We start from the raw sequence: 21104 nt of genomic DNA on the forward strand, positions 1-21104 counted from the left end.
CCTGTGATTGTTAAATCCCTTCTCTTATTAATTATGATAATTGGAGTCATTACCTAGTAGATCCCAATCCAAGTATTTGTCCTACCTTAATTTCATGCTAAGGTGCCATGGGCTAAAGATGCCGTATTCCTTAAATGAATCTGTAAGTTTCACTTATGCCAGAATTTCTATAATAAAAATATGACTGAGAGTGTTGCTGGAAAATTAGGAAGATATAAGTATGTAAGAACTGGGAAATATATAATCTTAAACATTCCACATTATTGTTATTATGTTTCTTTTCCACAGCCTTATGAGGCCTTGGATAATAATACAAAAACCAAAATCAGAAACTTCTCCTCTGTGGATGCTTATTGCTCAGTCTACAGTGTGTGCAGTCTTGATTCTAAAGCTCTAAATCAAAAAATGACATTGTTTACCCTCTGACATGTCAAAACCGGAGCCTAATTGTTGCTGTGGTTGTGAATTATGAACAAATGTACTTCCCAAAAGATGTGTTTTTCTTTTCATTGTCATTCCCAGCTCCACAACGCCTCCATACATAGAGGCTGCTTGTGATTTTAATATACTCAGACCACCACACATACACACGTGTACACATGCTTTCAAATATAAATGCACAAATACGTAAACATATATGTGAAGATTTCTTATAATACAATTCACTCCCAAATCTCTTTCCTGTTATGCTTACAGTCAAGGTCTATAACTTGCCAGGGTTGATTTAATTTTTTTCACAAAATTGAGTTGAGCTAAATAGCCAGAATATTATGGTATTACTAAAATAAGAAGCTTCTCAAAAGATTTGAGGTTTTGAAGTCTTGTACTTAAAATGTTTCATGTTGAAATACAAAGAAACCATTAACTACATAAAAATAGGAATATTTGTAACTTTCGTAACTACTTCTCATTGAATACATAGTGGGAGCAGGTTATTTACAGGGTCCATGCATGATAGAAAGAATGATCCACACACATATCGTAGATGATGAAGCCATTATGTAGAGAAAAGGAACTGCTACAGATTGCACAGATAGCAAATGGGAGAGGAGGGCTCAGTTCTCAATCACTTTTGTTCCAAAGCCAAAACCTCTTCAGTAAAAGGAGCACTGTCCCCACTCTTTCACATGCTAACTCCTTCTGCTCTACCCATCTAACCTTATACATATTGTATACGGATTTGTGCTTGACACAAAATAATCACAAAAGCTTAGTGCTAGAATGGACCTTCTCATGATATTTTAGTAATTGTCTGCTGAGCTATATCCTTCTATTTTTGAGTTCCGTTCTCTCTGAAAAATCTATAAAAATCAGTACAACCAACAGTTCACTTTCAGGTGGGTTTTAACTTTTGTAAGCCTTTAACCTCCGTGCTTATCCATAACCCATCTACTTTCCAATTGCAGCTTAAGGAGCAGCTACCATCCAATGGCAGAGGTCGCTTTTTCCCACTTTTTCCATAGGAAAGTGGATTTTGCTGCTATCACGATGAACACTTCACCTGACCACGTATGCAGAGTGATTAGGGCTTCCCAGGTCATCTGTGGTGGAGAAGCAGGGTTTTTATTTGGGTCCCTTTCCACTCTGTTGTGGCCCAACATAATGTCTGGTCTAGTGCACATGGCACGTTTGCAGCTTGCAATACATGTAATTTGCCAGGTTCAACCGAACCCTGACCAGTCTCTCCCCAGCTCCAGGAGATGAGTCCACTAAAGGATGGGTGTCACGATGATATCAAATTTTTATAAAACTTTCCAGAATCTTAATTTCAATTTCTAAATGCATATCATCACTGTTCTGTAACGGTTTGTGTTCTGGTATTGTTTCACAGACCACACTTTGAGAACTAAGAGGAACTTCCTCATAATTAATAACAGCTAAGCTACCAATCCACTGAGAAAAATCGAAGTTTGTGCAACATTTCTGTTTGGCTAAGAATTTATATTATAATACGTTATGTACAGTGTTAATATGTACTAAACATTTAAATAAAGAATAGAATTACATAGTATTTGGAAAAAGTTTTAGTTCCTTTATCCTTGGAAGCACTTATAGTTGCTAGAACACATTAGAGAAGTAGGCAGCACTGTCGCCTGGGCCAGTGAGTTGTGGCGGAGTCTGCCCATCACCTCTGATACGCAGATGAGCTGAGAAGTAAAAGGATTCCTCAGCAGTGGGCAGAGGAAAGATGAAGTCCCTATACCCAGTGGGTCAAGGTGATTGACAATGTGAAAATGTCACAATGAAACATGATGTTTTGCTGTGGTCACTGGGAGTGGACAAGCCTGGATGTTAGCAGGTGGAGGAAATCCAGTTTCACAGCCCTGTGGAATCACTCCTAAAATCTGGATAGCGCATATGCTTCCAGTAAACCAAATGTAATCAGGGAGACAGCCAGACAGATTGTGAGATGTTGCAAAGAAATGACAAGTGGGAGGCCTGTTGAACTGTCAGTCCATCCAAACTTTTGATAGAATTTAGTGCATTTTAATCCAAACATTAAATATGTGCGTGTCTAACTGCTCTATCATAGTCCTTGAGCACACCTCCAATAATACCTTTCCATTTCCACTGTGACAGATGCCTAGAATACCTTCAGTTCCCCGTGGCCACGGTCCAGGCTAGGATGGCCATCTTCATAGACTGGGTGAGCTTTTCTCTATCATGCGGAGTAGAATGCTGCACACACTTTGTTTTGCTGCCAGCTTGATCTCGAGGTTCCATTGGTACAATCAGGGCATGGAGCTTCTAAATTTCCCACATAATCCAAACGGACGTGTTTGAAGTCAAAGTTCATTGCTGCATATTTCATGTTTTCTCATTACTAATGAGTTTGAGAATCTCCATATGCCCTTAGAGGCTTTTTGGGTTTCATTTGTTTCTGAATTCGTTTTTCTGTACTTTCTCCACCTATCCTATGTTAGTTTTTGATATTGCAAAGATCTATTTTAAAAGATCTGATTTTGACTTTTGTTGAACAGAAACCCTTAATTTTGGCAAAATTAATTTTTTACGTTATGCTTTGTGTTCTTAAAGAATTAGGAATTTCAAACCTATATTAATAATATTATAACCATCATCATTACTGTTTTCATTATTAATGATAGCAGGATTTTAATGTATAATTTTTCCATTTACATTTGGATCTTTAGTCCCCTCAATTCCAAATTTGTATATGGTGTTATTATTTTTCTCCACATATGGTGAGTTATGTTTCTCTGCCCCCTCTACTAAGCAACCTGGCCTTACGTCATCATACATTTAGTTTCCATATATACATAGATCTGAGTGTTTCATTTTGCTCCATTGGTCAATTTATCTGTTCTTGCTGTAGTAGCACTCTGTTTATTATTAGTGTTGGTATTATGGTTTTGTAATGTGTCTGAATAGACTTTTTAAAAATATACCATATATTATTAAGTTATCTAGTGTTTTATGTAGAATTATTTTTAGATAAAGATTCTTATATGCATTGGGCCTATGCTTTTCTTTCTTGCACATTCCTCATGTGATTTTGGAAGTGAGATGACATCATCCCAAGAAAAGTGGGCTAGGAGTTTTTGCTCTTTTCCTGTTTTAAGGAACACCTCATACATGATGTAAATTGAGTGTTACTCAAATATTTGGGAACCATACAACAATCTGAGTCTGAGACTGATTAGCATTTTTATGTTTTTAATGTATATTTCTCTTTTCAAGTTTTCTATTTGTCTCCATTTAATATTTTATGTTTCCAGAAAAGTGAAAACAAAATCGCTTAAATCTCGTCTTTTATGATTTTTTTAAATGTTATTGTTTCCTACCTTCTATATTTTGATTATTTCATCTTTTATTTTTTATTAATTTGTTTGGTTTTGAACTATGAGGAAAGGACTCATTCAATTAAAAGTAACAACAGTAGTTAGCTCTTTGACACATTGGTGTCTGGAGTCTCTTTTTAACAGAACAGCCTCTGCAGTTTTGAGTCAAGATGGGGAGGGCTCACGAGCTTCATTCTTTTCAGTCAAGGTTTGCTGAGGTCCTATTACTGCCGGGCACCAAGAAAAGTATGGTGTCCTTTGCTGCAGTGATCGTCTGAACCGGACTTCACATTTAGAAGTTAAGCAACAAGGCACAGAGGGTTTACGCCAGAAAACTATACCCTAATTTTCCTGTGACCAGCCTAGTGGGCCCTCCCCTCCACCGTGCTCCCGGTGCTCGCAGTGTCTGGTCAGGGCAGCGCAGTTGCCGTTTGCTGTCCCCTCCCACACCCCTCTCCTGCCGGCATTTGGATGTATGGAGTCCTGTGTTGATGCAACAAGCTCTGAGGTGCTGTTGGAATTTAGAGGGTAGGACCAGGTGTACCAAACCCCTTTCACTGCACAAGTCAGTTCTGCAAACTGAAAATAAGGCCTCCACCTGCACAAAATGCCAATAGTTCCTCTGTTGAGAAACACTGTTTCCAGATCCATCCTAAGTTCATTTAAAAAAACAAAACACTTCCCTACTCTTTGCTGACACATTACCTAGGAATGAATGTGGGTGCTCCTTTTCCAAGAGACTGCAGGGATCATTCTCATTTCTGATGCATAGATCCAGCACATTTATAATTTAACTCTCTATAGATACAGACACAGACATATATTCACAGTTTTTTCTGACAAACTTAGCATACCTTATGCTGTGTCATTATTATTAATTCCTAGGAAGGCTACAAGCATTTGGATACAAGGATAAAGTAGTTTTAATTTAGTACACACATTCCATGATGCAAGCCTGGATGATTCACACAAGCAAATGCCTTTGTACTTAGTCAAAAGAAAGAGCAGTAAGTCTACATTTGAGCGTGCAGTAAGATTTTTAATTGTTTTGTTTTGTTTTTAGCTTTCTGGCTAAACAACTCCTAGCACAGTGAGCCTAAGAATCACCTGGATGTCTTATTAAAAAGTGTTCCTGGGTCTCCAGCTCAGAGTTGCTGACTCAGTAAGTCTAGGGTGGGCTCGGATTTGTGTTTCTAATGGCTTCTCGGGTGATACTGGCTTCATTCTCAGGTAGATCTTCTGATGAAAAATGAGCGTTCTGTTATTAACAAAGTGAAGCCAAAAGCACCATTGCAGGACACAACAGGAGCGTAAAAATCTGGGCCAACCTCTTATCTCCCTGTCAGGTCCTATCACGACTCTGTTCAAAGGGGACCAGCTGGTCTGCAGTACAGTAGTCACCACTCTCTGAATGCACTGGTCTCTCTGAGACTTTCGGATTTGATCTTGCTACACCTTCTCTCCAGGGTGTCCTTCCACTTTCAGAGCCTGGAAAATGACCACTTACCCTTCAAGGCCAAGTTTGAATGAAATCTCCTCTAAGAAGAATGTTGCTTATTGCCAAATTTAAATAATGAAAGTGAGGACCTGTCAACATTTGGTTACACTGAGTTGTTCCGTAACGTGATCTAAGAACATCCTGATAATGCCACCATGTGCTTCAACAGGCTCCTTCAGGTGGTGCAAGACTAGTTTGAATTTTGGATCAGAAAACTGTGTTTTCATGGTTCACCTAATACCTTTTTATTTTATACTATGATCTTCAAGTAATAAAATAGTTGTCTCTAAGAATTTTTGACATAGATCTCAATAATGTGCCAAACCACAAAAAAGTGTTGACCGTGGCACCTCTGAAATCATTCATTGATATAAGCTTAAAATGTGAATAGCTTAGGTATGAGGAAAAGTCATAAAGGTTTGCTTTTTTTGTTTTGTTTTAAAGTTTGACTTTTCTTCGAGATTTTACTTCTCATATGTTCTGGTATAAGACTTTCTTATTAAGACGTATTAATTTAAACTAACATAATTATATCAGATGCTGATTTTGTGTGTGTGAGATATAAACTGATGTGTATGCTAGGTTTAGAAGATTTCAGACTTTCTCACAAATATTAGGTAGTTCTTCAGAGCCTGACATTACTGTTAGAGGGGCCTTACTAAAGCATGAAACCTAAGTTTCTGCCAAAAAGGTACCTGGTTACTCTGCCTCCACTAGTGGTGAACTTTATCATTACTCAAATATTACTCATTGGTAAAGGCCTGGCTGCCTGCAGCCCTCCTGAAAGGACAAGGAGTGATACATGGATGCTAAATAAAGGCTTATCAGGTTACTGTACAGCAGAGCACTGATAACACTTCCTCAGGAAAGCACCAGTGGAACAAGGACCTATTCAGAAAATGTTGGTTTGTAGATATGCCATTACAATGGAACTCATCTAAATGACAGCATGGCTTAAGTGTGGAATTTCTACTCCCAGGTCAGGAAATTCTACAACCAAAGCCTGGCTTAGCTCTTGAGATGTGGCCAGAATGCAGGTTGTTTTTGTGCCGTGTGCTGGTTTTCTGAGATATGTGAGTTTTGGAAGATAAGAACAGAATAGCACATTAGTCCCAACATGTGGCACTTGTCAGATTGATAAAAGGATCAGGAGGCTTCATTCTAGCCTCTATTTTCCCTGAGCAGAGTATAATGTGCATCCTTTAAATCTTGACGTGAAAATGAGAGGAGGAGTTGAAGGTATGTGAGCCATAGAAACGGAATCTAACTCCTTTTTATTTATGGATGGGATAAAGGCGCTCTAGGGCTCACTTCAAGATCACAAGACTTTGCTTCCATATTTTGTTTTGTTTTCTGTTTTATCTTGTGTTTTTTTTTAAAAAAATTATAGATTGTGCCATCCTTTAATAAGAGGGCTCCTTTACAATGTAGCTGGGTCCTTTTGCAGAAGTAGAAACACTAAGGCACACATTTTGTGACAATAATCCCAGGGAATGGGACCTCTTAAATTAATTGTGTCTTTCTCACTAATTCCCACCAAGGGCATGAAAGCCACTACTTAAGTGACCTTGCAGATGATTAGGATAAGCATCCAGGAAGTCCTTTTTGTTATCTAATCTAAGTCACTCTAGCTATAATTCCCCGTGTTTTGTTTTTGATAGAGAAAATGAGCCTATTTCCACATTATAGGCAGCGGTAGTGGAGTTGTAGTATGTTTTGAAAAACACTGAAAGCAAACAAGGAGGGTGGCAGACTAACATATTTTGAATCACCATTTATGTATTAGTATTATACACAGTGTATGCATGTGCATGTGTGTGCACATATGCTGAGGAAGAAGTCTGTTGTAACATAGTTGGTAAATTGTAATTTGTGAGGACAGGTAAATCCTGGATTTGGGATTCAAACTCAGGTCTGACTAGTTCTAAAGTCCATGTTCATTTTTTTCTACATTATATCGTTTTCCAAAAAGCATGAAGAAAAAAATCATAGTGCATATAACCCAAATCCACATTTAACCATGAAAAGGTAGTTTTCCAGGTGAAATATCTGTTATAGCTATGAAAAGTGATAGGAAATATCACAATCCAATCTTAGCCGCTCTAGTGACGTCATCAGGGATGCCTAGGGCGACACTGACATCAGCATCAGTTATTCTCACAATATTTATGGGCTTGGTCAAGGGAGAGATGGCACCTGGGTTCATCTGTGCACTAGGTGGGAGGGCAACACAAAGGTGTGCTGAACCAAGTCGAGATGGGAAAACAGCAGCAAAGTCAAGAGTCTCACAGATCATCAATATTTGACCCTTTCAAAAAATACAGCTTCATTCTTTGCCTCTGAATGTCACTCCTTCAATTTTGTGCAAAATCATAAGAATTCTTGAGATTTTCAAAGTTTTTTTTTTTTTAAATTTTATAGCTACTCACATTTGGTATTGTCATAAAATGGATATAAAAGCACTATAAAGCATGGTTTCTGTCTTTGAGGAGTTTTAAATATTGCAGATAAGGGAAGATAAGTAAAGGAAGTAATTATAAGCAGGATTTGAGTCCTTTCTCTATCATTAGCCTGCTGTATTAGATAAGCCAATTCTTGTGTCTGGACCACTGTGAAATGAATGATTTAGACCACACTGTGTCCAAGTTCCAACTGAATTGACTAATCCTATCATTCTATTAAATGTCAAGTGAATATGGTACAGAAAATAAGAGTCAAAGGGATTCCAAGGAGGGAGGGAGGAAGAAACAGTCAGAGGGAGGAGGGTTATGACTAATGAAAAAATGGAAAAAACGAAACGAACAGAAGTGAAAAAAGCATGAGGCAGTCATCTGGTATTGAGAAGGTTGGCTTACCTGCTGGAAATGGAAAGTGGTTTTGCATAAGAGATAGCAGAGGAGACTACAGAAAGCCATGGATACCAGGCTAACAAGGCTGGGTTTGATCTCAAAGATAATGAGAAGTGTTTGAAAGCATCAGTTAGGAATCCTTTCCTCTCAGACGCAGAGAAAAGGGGAATGATCATTTGGAGCAGTTTGAGCAAGATTAAACTGGTAGCCATCATTTCCAGATATGACCTGGCCCATAAGATGATGGACAAAATAAAAAAGTAATCAAATGCAAGACTTAAAACCTGGAGATTCACAACAAACAAACAAACAATTTGCAATCTCTTGAAATTGCAAGTGCAGACTCTATAATTCCACCTGGTAACAATTAGCAGGAGCTGGGTATCTTCCACTGCCTTCAATAGGGCCTGCAACCTCCAGCTTGTTATAACCAAGGCTGAGCCCGCTTATCATTGTCTCCTTGGAGCAGGAGGTGTTTGAATCTGAGACGATTGGTGTAGGGATCTAGATGGAAAGATGCTTTAGAAAACTACCGCAGAGGTCTCGTCCTCAGTGGAGAAGGCCTTCATTTATAACGGACATGAAAGAGAAGGTTATATATGAGTTTGGTTTTGAAAACACAATCAATATAATTGTGATTGAGTAAATTAATATAGGAGGTAAATGGGAGGACTAGCTCACACAATGAAGCTTAAAAATATTTAGTGTATGTATTAATAATCGATAATACTTTTGAAAGTCCTCAGGTAACGGACACTTAATCAAATAATTTTGGAATTATACTGTGGCAAGTTGAAAATATTATATTTATTCAAGTGCTTGTTTGCAGCTTCCTCAAAATTTTCACATACTTGATTGACCAGAATAGGTACGTATGCTAAAGCAAAGGGTATTGTCCTCTTCATGCTTGAATTACTTTTGAGTACACAGATTTCTTGTCTAGCACACTGCAAGGAGTTTTTAAAATATGCATGTTCTTAATAACCTATATTGAACATCTTGATGGTAAAGACAAGTGAGTTATTATAATCTATTCCACGTGGGCTGGTCAAGTGTTCTCTTTTTCATAAGTAGGTTGCAATTCTCACGCCAGCTTTGCCAAATTGAAAATAAATATGCCTGGCAGGAAGAGAGTCTGAGTGAGATTTTATAAATAATATGTCTTAAGTCCAGGTACCAAAGATGGATCAGGAATATCATATTTGAACATGAAGTGCTGCTAAATGTAACTAAACTCAGGCTCGGAAAACAATGATATACCGATGATCCAACTCTGTACTGATTTATGTGTGTAGTATATGACCCAGATATTTGCTAAGGAGAGGGAGAGGATACTTAGCTGAAAGATGACTCATATGCTATCTACTGTAGTTAAATTTTATGTTCATTTTGACTCAAGTGAATTCTGAGGTCCTTGAAATCAGAACATTGTTTATTAATTTTTGTTTGTACCACCATACTTAGTCCAAAACTGACTCCCTGGTGAGTACATTTTGAAATCAATCCAATTAATACAGGATTGGCAGTTGCTTTTTAAAATATTTTTGCATTTTTTCCTATTGAGTTTTTAATCGAAATCTCAAAGTCTAAAGATAGCTTGGGAAACCAGAATAGATTTACAAAACTGAACAATTTTGCTCCAATTGGCTATTGAAAGTACTGAAGTAGAATAAAACAAGAAAAGTGAAATAAGTACGGTAGGGTTCGAAATCACATTGCTTCTTAGTTTCCAGTAAATTTTGTATTTGCGGTAAATTTATGTAGACAAAACAAGCACACAATAGTTTCACCAGACATTCACAGCATGTGATTTCAAGACCATAGCAGGATCGGTTGGAGTTTGTTTTCTGGGTCCTCTTGGATGCTCTCTTTCTGGGTATGTCTTCTCTTCTGTCTCATGAATCATGTCTTATTTCAACTCTTCTGACAGCATGTCAGGCATTAGCAGCAGAATAATCTGTATGCACAGTGGGAGAGAGAGGCAGACCAAACACACATTGAATAGGGAACAAGGAGTTTCCAGCAGTTGATACATTATTCTCCCTGGTAAAGGAGTAGATCTGCTAAGCATATGGAGGCATGCTTATGGATCAATAAGGAGAACTTCTAAAAAATATGGCCATTCTGTGAAAATTTATATCTTGACTGAAGATATGTTTTGATAGCATAAGTAATATTCTCATAAAATTTTTGGAGTGACACACGAGGAATGAAGGCAATCATAATATAAAAAGCACATGTTAAATCCTTGCCAATGATTGAGCCATCCTTCTGCCTTATAAAAACACTGATTTTCATCGTATCCTGATCTTTTGTAGTAGCTCCATTCTACACATCTTGAGAATTCCTACGAGAATAAAATACAACTGAAATTAGTGTAATCAGCTTAGGTGAGGCGAAAGCAAGACTCCCTGGATCTTGGATAAATACACTTGGTTTAACAAATTTGTGAAAATGTATCCACTGAGGATATCATTTTCCATCATTTTCCTTACCAAAATGTGATGCATACCTTTATTTATTTGATATTTTTTCTTGACTTCAGAACCTTTAGGATAAACTTGGAAAAGAAATTCTGCTAGACTTATGCTTTTAATATACTGCCTTAAATTCTGGCCTTTCTTTCAGATATTTACCCTCAAGACACTCATTTTAGATCTCTTTGTTATGGGAGAAGAGTCAGAAAGAGACCGTATAATGAAGTTTCCTCTCCTTTTTCTGATCTTAAAAATAGGAGAAATGGGAGGGAGTCAAGATGGCGGCGTAGGCAGACTCTGAACTCACCTCCTCCCGTGGACACAGCCAATTTACAACTACTTGTGGAAAAATTACCCCTGAGACAGAGCTGAAAACTGGATAAGAGGAACTCCTGCAACAACGGACAGTCCTAACAGGGGTGGAAGAGGCAGAGACTCCCTTCCGGAGAGGAAAAACGCCGCCTTCACAAGCCGCCAGCGTCACGGCCGCCGGGAGCAGCTCACAGGTCCGCAGCCTCCCTGGAGGCGCGGGGTCCTGAGCCGGGGGGCGCCCCCGCTGTGGGCATTGTGTGGACCCAGCACAATCGGGACCAGCGGCATAATATCTGACTTTGCTTGCTACTAAAGCATTGGGGAGTACCCCCAGAAAACCCGGCTCACAAAGAAACTAAAACTGGCTCTTAAAGGGCCCGTGCACAAACTCACCCGTTCCAGAAAGCATCCTAAAATCACCAGAAAGAAAGGTGCACACTGCTTTGGTGACAAGAGACTCACCTAATAGGCCCTGAGTGCATCTCGGTGAGGGGTGAGACCTCTCCAGGGACTGGGACATTGGCGGCGGCCATTTTTGTGGCCTGGTGTGAGCGTGCTGACACAGACGCCATTGGAGTTTTCCCTGAGACCTGCTAGCCCAGGGTCTGCTCCACCCGCTAGAGCACCGATTTAATCCAGCTCAGCCAGGGCAGGCAGCCCACCCTAGAGACTGGCCCCACCTAACAACAAACCCTCAGGCAACGTGTGGGCCTGCATAGATTGGTGACTGGATTCTCTGCAGCCTGGCAACTGAGCTGACTTGAGCGGGGCAGGGTGTGCACAAGGAGCGGGTGGAGAGTGTGGGGTGGTGGCGCAGTGTGTGGGGCTCCCGCCTTGGAGAGACTGGGTCCGCTTGGGGAGGTCGGGGCGCTCACACGGGGCAGGACTGTGTTGACTGTGTGTGTGGACCTGTGGGCGGCAGGGCTTGTCAGCTGCAGAAGACTTGTGCTTCTCAAAGACCCACATAGGAGGTTTGCCCCACCTTCCAAAGCCTGAAACAATTGGGTGCTCCTGTGCCTGAGGCCAGCCCCACCCAGCTGCAATCCTCAGAGAGCTGACAAGAGACCTAATAGGCAAGAGGTTTACAGCAATTCTAAGGCCCTGAGCCTAACAACCTGCCACGCTGGGGGCCTACTCACTTAAAAGAAATACTGCAACACAGATGTGGTATTAGAACTTGCAGCCAACTGTGCTGGGGCTCCTCACACCTGATAAAGAGACTGAAGGGCCCACAACAACTACAAGCAGCTGAGCATTACAACAGCTGGCCAGGAGCTTAACTCAGCCTCCCTGGGCGCCTATAGGGAGAGCTAACAGGCCACAATAGAAGGACACACGTAGCCCACATAGGGGCCACCCCTGGAACATTGAGAACTGAGGGAAGCACACTGGAAGCCTCCTAAGCCATCACTTACATAAGGTCACCTATCCAAGAGCAGGAGGCGTAGCTGACCTACCTAATACATAGACACAAGCACAGGGAAAGAGGCAAAATGAGGAGGCAAAAGAATACATTCCAAGTAAGGGAACAGGACAAAACCCCAGAAAAGGAACTAAGTGAAACAGAAATGAGCAACCTACCCGACAGAGAGTTCAAACTAAGAGTGTTAAGGATGCTCACTGATCTGGGGAGAAGAATAGATGAACTCAGTGAGAATGTCAACAAAGAAATGGAAGATATAAAAAGAACCAATCAGAAATGAAGAATACAATACTGGAAATGAAAAATTCATTAGAGGGACTCAAAAGCAGAGTAGAGGATACAGAAGAACGGATCTGTGAGCTGGAAGAAAGACTAGAAGAAATTACCCAAGGTGAACAGGTAAAAGAGAAAAGAATTAAAAAGAGTGAGGACAGTCTAAGGGACCTCTGGGACAACATCAAGCGCACTAACATCCGTGTTATAGGTGTCCCGGAAGGAGAAGAGCGAGACAAGGGGGCAGAGAATCTATTTCAAGAAATAATAGATGAAAACTTCCCTAACCTAAGGAAGGAAACAGACATCCAGGTACAGGAGGCACAGAGAGCCCCAAACAAGATAAACCCAAAGAGGCCCACACCAAGACACATCATAATCAAAATGTCCAGAATTAAAGATAAAGAGAGAATCCTAAAAGCCGCAAGAGAATGTCAAGTTACATACAAAGGAAACCCCATAAGGCTATCAGCTGACTTCTCAGCAGAAACCTTACAGGCTAGAAGAGAATGGCATGATATATTTAAAGTGCTAAAAGGAAAAACTTACAGCCAAGAATACTCTACCTAGCAAGGTTATCGTTCAAAATGGAAGGAGAGATCAAAAATTTCCCAGACAAGCAAAAATTAAAGGAGTTTGTCACCAAGAAACCAGTGTTACAAGAAATGTTAAAGGGACTGATTTAAGGGGAAAAGAGAAGACCACAAATAGGAAAAATTATCTATTTCCACGATTAGAACGTAATGGATACAAATGCACAAAAAGAGGTTGGATATGATATCAAAAACATAAAAGGAGGGAGGAGGGTAGTTAAAGAGTACAGCTTTCAGACAGAGGTCAAACTAAAGTGACCATCAATTCTGTATAGAAGAAGTAAGGAACAGAGAAGGACTACTAAAACACTGAGGAAAAAAAAAAGTTAAAAAATGGCAGTAAGTACATACTTATCAATAGCTACTTTAAACGTCAATGGACTAAATGCTCCAATTAAAAGGCATAGGGTGGCTGACTGGATAAAAAAACAGGACCCATATATATGCTGCATACAAGAGACACACTTCAGACCTAAAGACACTCACAAACTGAAAGTGAAGGGATGGAAAAAGATACTCCACGCAAATGGCAATGAAAAGAAAGCAGGGGTAGCAGTACTCATATCAGACAAAATAGACTTTAAAACAAAAACTGTAAAACGAGACAAAGAAGGGCATTACATAATGATCAAGGGAACAATCCAACAAGAGGATATAACACTTGTAAATATCTACGCACCCAATGTAGGTGCACCTAAATATATAAAGCAATTATTAACAGACATAAAAACAGAAATAGACAGTAACACAATAATAGTAGGGGACTTTAACACTCCACTTACACCAACGGATAGATCATCCAAACAGAAGATCAATAAGGAAACATTGGCCTTAAACGACACACTAGAACAGATGGACCTAGTAGATATATACAGAGCATTCCATCCAAAAACCGAAGAATACACGTTCTTTTCAAATGCACATGGAACATTCTCCAGGATTGATCACATATTAGGCCACAAAACAAGTCTCCATAAATTTAAGAAGATTGAAATAATACCAACCATCTTTTTCTGACCACAACGGTATGAAACTAGAAATCAACTATAGGAAGAAAATCAGAAAAGCCACAAATACATGGAGATTAAACAAAATGCTACTGAACAACGACTGGGTTAACGAAGAAATCAAAGAAGAAATCAAAAAATACCTGGAGACAAATGAAAATGAAAATACGACATGCCAGAATTTATGGGATACAGCAAAAGCGGTTCTAAGAGGGAAGTTTATAGCAATACAGGCCTATCTCAACAAACAAGAAAAATCTCAAATAAACAATCTAACAATGCACCTAAAGGAATTGGAAAAAGAAGAACAAACAAAGCCCAAAATCAGTAGAAGAAGGGAAATAATAAAAATCAGAGCAGAAATAAATGAAATAGAGAACAAAAACAATAGAAAAAATTAATAAAACCAAGAGCTGGTTCTTTGAAAAGATAAACAAAATTGACAAACCTTTAGCTAGACTCACCAAGAAAAAAAAGAGAGAAGGCACAAATAAGTAAAATCAGAAATGAAAGAGGAGAGGTTACAACAGACACCTCAGAAATACAAAAGATTATAAGAGAATACTATGAAAAACTATATGCCAACCAATTCGACAATCTGGAAGAAACGGATAAATTCTTAGAATCATACAACCTTCCAAAACTGGATCAAGAAGAAGTAGAGAATTTGAATAGACCAATCACCAGTAAGGAGATCGAAACAGTAATCAAAAACCTCCCCAAAAATAAAAGTCCAGGACCAGATGGCTTCCCTGGTGAATTCTACCAAACATTCAAAGAAGAGTTAATACCTATCCTTCTCAAACTCTTCCAAACAATTGAGGAGGGGGGGAAGCTCCGTAACTCATTCTACGAAGCTGACATTACCCTGATACCAAAACCAGACAAGGACAACACAAAAAAGAAAATTACAGGCCAATATCACTGATGAACATCGATGCGAAAATCCTCAACAAAATACTAGCAAATCGCATACAACAATACGTTAAAAGATTATACACCATGATCAAGTGGGATTTATTCCAGGTATGCAGGGATGGTTTAACATTCGCAAATCAATCAACGTAATACACCACATTAATAAAATGAAGAATAAAAATCACATGATCATCTCAATAGATGCAGAGAAAGCATTTGACAAGATACAGCATCCATTTATGATAAAAACTCTGAATAAAATGGGTATAGAAGGAAAGTACCTCAACATAATAAAGACCATATATGAGAAACCCACAGCTAATATCATCCTCAATGGTGAAAAACTGAGAGCTATCCCTCTAAGAACAGGAACCAGACAAGGATGCCCACTGTCACCACTCCTATTTAACATAGTATTGGAAGTCCTAGCCAGAGCAATCAGGCAAGAGAAAGAAATAAAAGGGATCCAAATTGGAAAGGAAGAAGTGAAACTGTCACTATTTGCAGATGACATGATTTTATATATAGAAAACCCTAAAGAATCCACCAGAAAACTTTTAGAAGTAATAAACGACTATGGTAAAGTTGCAGGATACAAAATCAACATACAAAAATCAGTTGCATTTCTGTACACTAACAACGAAGTAGCAGAAAGAGAAATTAAGAATACCATCCCATTTACAATTGCAACAAAAAGAATAAAATACCTAGGAATAAACTTAACGAAAGAGGTGAAAGATCTGTACACCGAAAACTATAAAACATTGCTGAAAGAAATTGAAGAGGACACAAAGAAATGGAAAGATATTCCGTGCTCTTGGATTGGAAGAATTAACATAGTTAAGATGTCCATACTTCCTAAAGCCATCTATAGATTCAATGCAATCCCTATTAAAGTTCCAACAACATTTTTCACAGAAATAGAACAAAGAATCCTAAAATTTATATGGAACAACAAAAGACCCCGAATAGCTAAAGGAATCCTGAGAAAAAAGAACAAAGCTGGAGGTATCACACTCCCTGATTTCAAAATATACTACAAAGCTATAGTAACCAAAACAGCATGGTACTGGCACAAAAACAGACACACAGATCAATGGAATAGAATCGAAAGCCCAGAAATAAACCCACACATCTATGGACAGCTAATCTTCGACAAAGGAGCCAAGAACATACAATGGGGAAAAGAAAGTCTCTTCAACAAATGGTGTTGGGAAAACTGGATAGCCACATGCAAAAAAATGAAAGTAGACCCTTACCTTACACCATACACAAAAATTAACTCCAAATGGATTAAAGACTTGAATGTAAGACCTGAAACTGTGAAAGTTCTAGAAGAAAACATAGGCAGTACACTCTTCGACATCGGTCTTAGCAACATCTTTTCAAACACCACATCTGACCGGGCAAGAGAAACAATAGAAAAAATAAACAAATGGGACTACATCAAACTAAAAAGCTTCTGCACAGCAAAGGAAACCATCAACAAAACGAAAAGAGAACCTAACAATTGGGAGAAGATATTTGCAAACCATACATCTGATAAGGGCTTAATCTCCAAAATATATAAAGAACTCATGCATCTCAACAACAAAAAAACTACCAACCCAATTAAAAATGGGCAAAAGACCTGAACAGACATTTCTCCAAAGAAGATATACAGATGGCCAACAGACACATGAAAAGATGTTCAAAATCACTAACTATCAGGGAAATGCAAATCAAAACTACAATGAGATATCACCTCACGCCTGTCAGAATGGCTATAATTAACAAGACAGGAAACAACATGTGTTGGAGAGGTTGTGGAGAGAAGGGAACTCTCATACACTGCTGGAGGGAGTGCAAACTGGTGCAGCCACTATGGAAAACAGTATGGAGATTCCTCAAAAAATCAACGATAGAACTACCATATGATCCAGCTATTCCACTGTTGGGTATTTATCCAAAGAACTTGAAAACACCAATTTGCAAAGGTACATGCACCCCTGTGTTCATTGCAGCCTTATTCACGATAGCCAAGACTTGGAAGCAACCTAAGTGCCCATCAAGGGACGAATGGATAAAGAAGCTGTGGTATATATACACAATGGAATACTACTCAGCCATAAGAAACGACGAAATCCAGCCATTTGTGACAACATGGATGGACATTGAGGGTATAATGCAAAGTGAAATAAGTCAGAGGGAGAAGGTCAAATACCGTATGATTTCCTTCATTAAGTAGTAGATAATAACAACAATAAACAAACACATAGGGACAGAGATTGGATTGGTGGTTACCAGAGGGGAAGGGGGGAGGGAGGAGGGTGAAAGGGATAATTCGGTACATGTGTGTGGTGATGGGTTGTAATTAGTATTTTGGTGGTGAACATGATGTAGTCCATGCAGAAATAGAAGTACAATGATGTACACCTGAAATTTTTACAATGTTATAAACCAATGTTACTGCAATAAACAAAAAATTAAAAAAAAATAAATAAATAAATAAATAAATAAATAAAAGGAACAATTTACATAACAATCAAAAAAAAATAGGAGAAATGGTTTCTGAATTATCAAATATTCCACTGAGAACTCAGCAGGTGGTTCCAAATTAAATTCACAAACTTCTAAGATGACATTTTCCTTAGAAAATCCCAGGATATAACTTTACCAACCAAATGCGATTCAAACCAAGCCTCTTTGCTAAGAGATAAAACATATATCACTGAACTCTAAAATCAAGAATAATGCTTTCAATTAAAATATACTGGTTAAGCATTAGGACATAGGGGCCAGCTCGGTGGCACAGCAGTTTAGTTTGCACGTTCCGCTTTAGCAGCCTGGGGTTTGCAGGTTCGGATCCTGGGTGCAGACCTACTCACCAGTCATCAAGCCATGCTGAGGCGGGGTCCCACATAGAAGAACTAGACAGACCTATAACTAGTATATACACCTATGTACTGGGGGCTTTGGGAGACAAAAAAGGAAAAAGTGGAAGATTTGCAACAGATGTTAGCACAGGGCCAATCTTCCTCAAAAAAAAAAAAATTACGCGGACGGCAATCATATAGAACATTGTAAGCCATAGAAAGACATTGAGATGTGGAGCCCTTGGAGGGTTTAAAAAAAAAAAAATGAGGAAATAAAGTGCCAATATGCATTGGAGTAGAGAGAAATTAAAAGTTGTGTACAATTGAGGAAAAATTCTTATAGTTTCTCGTCCTGTAGTATATCAGAAGGACAATCTTGTTATAACATTTTGATAAATCTCAGTTAATGAATAGTTTATTGTATTTGGTTATTTGTACTTTGACATTGCTCTTTTGATTTCTCTTATTTATAGCTATCTTTAGAATCAGTCAAAATACACACAACATAGCATAGAAAATATACAGCATTTTCTAGTTAGTATATTACATTGATTTAAAACTGAATTTTTTCCCATGAATGGGAAAGAAACCAAAGTTTTGATCAAGTCATAAAAACCACTTTTGGAAACAAAAAGAATGATTAAATTTTGCAACAAACGTTATTTAATAAAATGAGTTTCCCACAGATATGTTGATTAAATAAATTCTGTTGTGAAAACCATAATCTTAGCCTTGCTGTAAAAATGAAAGTAATAAATTTAATCTCATAATTTATTTACCCTAGTGTGTCTATTACACAGAAATGTGGTGAATGATATATAATGATAATTCATTGATTATATTGAAAAAATAGAGATATAATGACTTCACAGAGGATGGAATGAATCTACTACTCTGGCTAACTATATTTTGTGAATAACTGACATTTTTGATTTCTTGATTTTGAACTTAGCCCACTATGCACAACTGAGTAGTCTTTGTTGTTATAGTTTCAAAATATTTGAAATAATCTGATGGCCTCTAGATCACAGAGTAAAAATTATAAAACATCACATTGTAAAAAATTATATTAATATTACAAGAACTTACAAAAATTACAATACTACAATGTTATTTTGGCATTTACCTCTTTTATATAAAAATCAAGAGAAAAACTCCAACCATAAAAGTTTCTGATAGGATGAGCTGAAGGTGGGCTGACTCTGAAACTTTACCAGTAACTTTCACAGAACTTTCCCCAGAAAAGTCAGAATGCCAATGCTAAAATTTCCAAAAATTCTAAAATTTTTGGTTCTAGTACACTCCTCTTTTTCCAGTTGAAAATACATGGCAAATAGTCCATTCAAAAATATCAAAAATTCTTCCTTTCATTCCCATTTTAGGGTTCAATACCAGTGAATGGAAATAGGATAGTGAACACATCACTCAAAACGATCAGTGTATTAAGAGCCAGTAGCCTTACTTTCAATTCCCAATTCTGCCTCTAAGTAAGACTTGTTAGCTCTTTGGAATATTTTTATACCTGCTGTGGAAAAGAAGAAGGTACTCTTCCTTCCAGCTGTATTTTGCATGTTTCTATAGTATTGTTGTACTCTATCATCTACATTCCAACAACTTTGATTAAGTACCAACTGCATACCAGTTACTGAGCTAAGATTTCTTCACATTGACAGTGACATTAAATTTTCGAAATACTCATTTAAGGTAGATAGAGAAATGAGTGCTTTCTCCAAGATTACAGAGCTCAGTGAGTAATGAGAAGGGATCGTCGAGTTTATGATTCTGAAAACTACTTTTTAGTTTAGCACCAGGTCAGAAGGTCTCCGAGGAATCACTCAGTTCAAACTTCACTTTTCACAGAAAGTTTTCAGGATTGCCTCAGGTAATTCACACACTTCACAATCTTTCTGGGGCAAAATTTTTCTGAAAGGGCTCAATGTATATATTTTCAGCTTTGTGGGCTGTAAGGTTTTTGTCTACTACTCAACTCTGCTGTTGTAGCATGAAGGAAGACACAGACAAAACTAAACCAATGGATGAGGCTGTGTTTCAATAAAACTTTATTTGTGGATACTGTATTTATTCACATATTATATATATTTATTAATGGATACATATTAGAATTTCATATAACGTTCGCCTGTCATGAAAATCTATTCTTTTGTTTTTTCATTTTTTTCCAACTATTTAAAAATGTAAAACCATTCTTATCTCACAGGACTTATAAAAACAAGTGGCAATACGGGCCTTAGTTTGCCAGCCTCTATTCTAGATAAGTCTTTTTAAATCTAAATGTCTCCTGCACCATAAAAGTTCGCTAATAACCACAAAATGTTGAGAGAACACTCTAACCAAATACTCTTGTAATAATTATAATACACACTATTATTTCCCAGATGCTGCCTAAAATGTCTTATACATATTATTTCAGGCAATCTCACAACAGCAAGATAGTTAGATATGATTTGCCTTACACAGAGAAGGAAATGGGGACTATGACTATTGTAGTGACATCTCTAGCCACACATGTGAATGTGGCAGAATCCAGATGCTTATATCTAAACTTGAAAAACTTATAATTCTTCTATATCTAAAGTGTAAGGAAAAAGCAGGTAATTTTCATGTTTCAGGAGGAGAAGATAACCTAGGCAAACCTATACAACACTAACGTTGGGGAGCATTGGTGCTCTCAGGGTATTTGGAGGTCACTCGGAGGTCTTAGCAATAACCAAAAAGTAATTGTGCATGTGCTCCCCGTGTTATAATTCCTTGATGCCTTGCTCTGCCTTCAAAATTTTAATTGAATGGATCCATGTATAAAACACAAATGATAGCATAGGAGCAAAATATATAGCCACTATGTTTTTAATTAGTCATTTTTCTCCAACTATAACACACATTTTAAACCTAAATTCATAGCTACTTGGCTTAATTTTGTGAAGAGAATAAAGACACATGAAACGATGAACCACATAGACACATACTATGTATTTAACTGTGTTGTACTAAACAGATACTCTTTCTGGTGAAACTTGTATGACCTTTCTTGGTAAAACAGTTAAGTCTTACATGAAAATGAGATATACTTCTTGTTTTTAC

At 38.0% G+C, this 21104-nt stretch overlaps 1 long non-coding RNA gene across 1 annotated transcript in view; it reads right to left on the bottom strand.

Moving 5' to 3' along the window:
* Window positions 1–11513, bottom strand: part of LOC147916051 (uncharacterized) — a 72781-nt gene extending 61268 nt beyond the window's left edge. Inside the window, exon 1 of the long non-coding RNA XR_015553373.1 lies at window positions 11399–11513. This is a non-coding gene — a long non-coding RNA (uncharacterized LOC147916051). The remainder of the gene's footprint in view (window positions 1–11398) is intronic.
* Between the last annotated feature and the right edge of the window lie 9591 nt (window positions 11514–21104).

This window comes from Ceratotherium simum, chromosome 10, assembly GCF_057802395.1.
Source record: "Ceratotherium simum simum isolate JZ-2026a chromosome 10, ASM5780239v1, whole genome shotgun sequence".
NCBI lineage: Eukaryota > Metazoa > Chordata > Mammalia > Perissodactyla > Rhinocerotidae > Ceratotherium > Ceratotherium simum.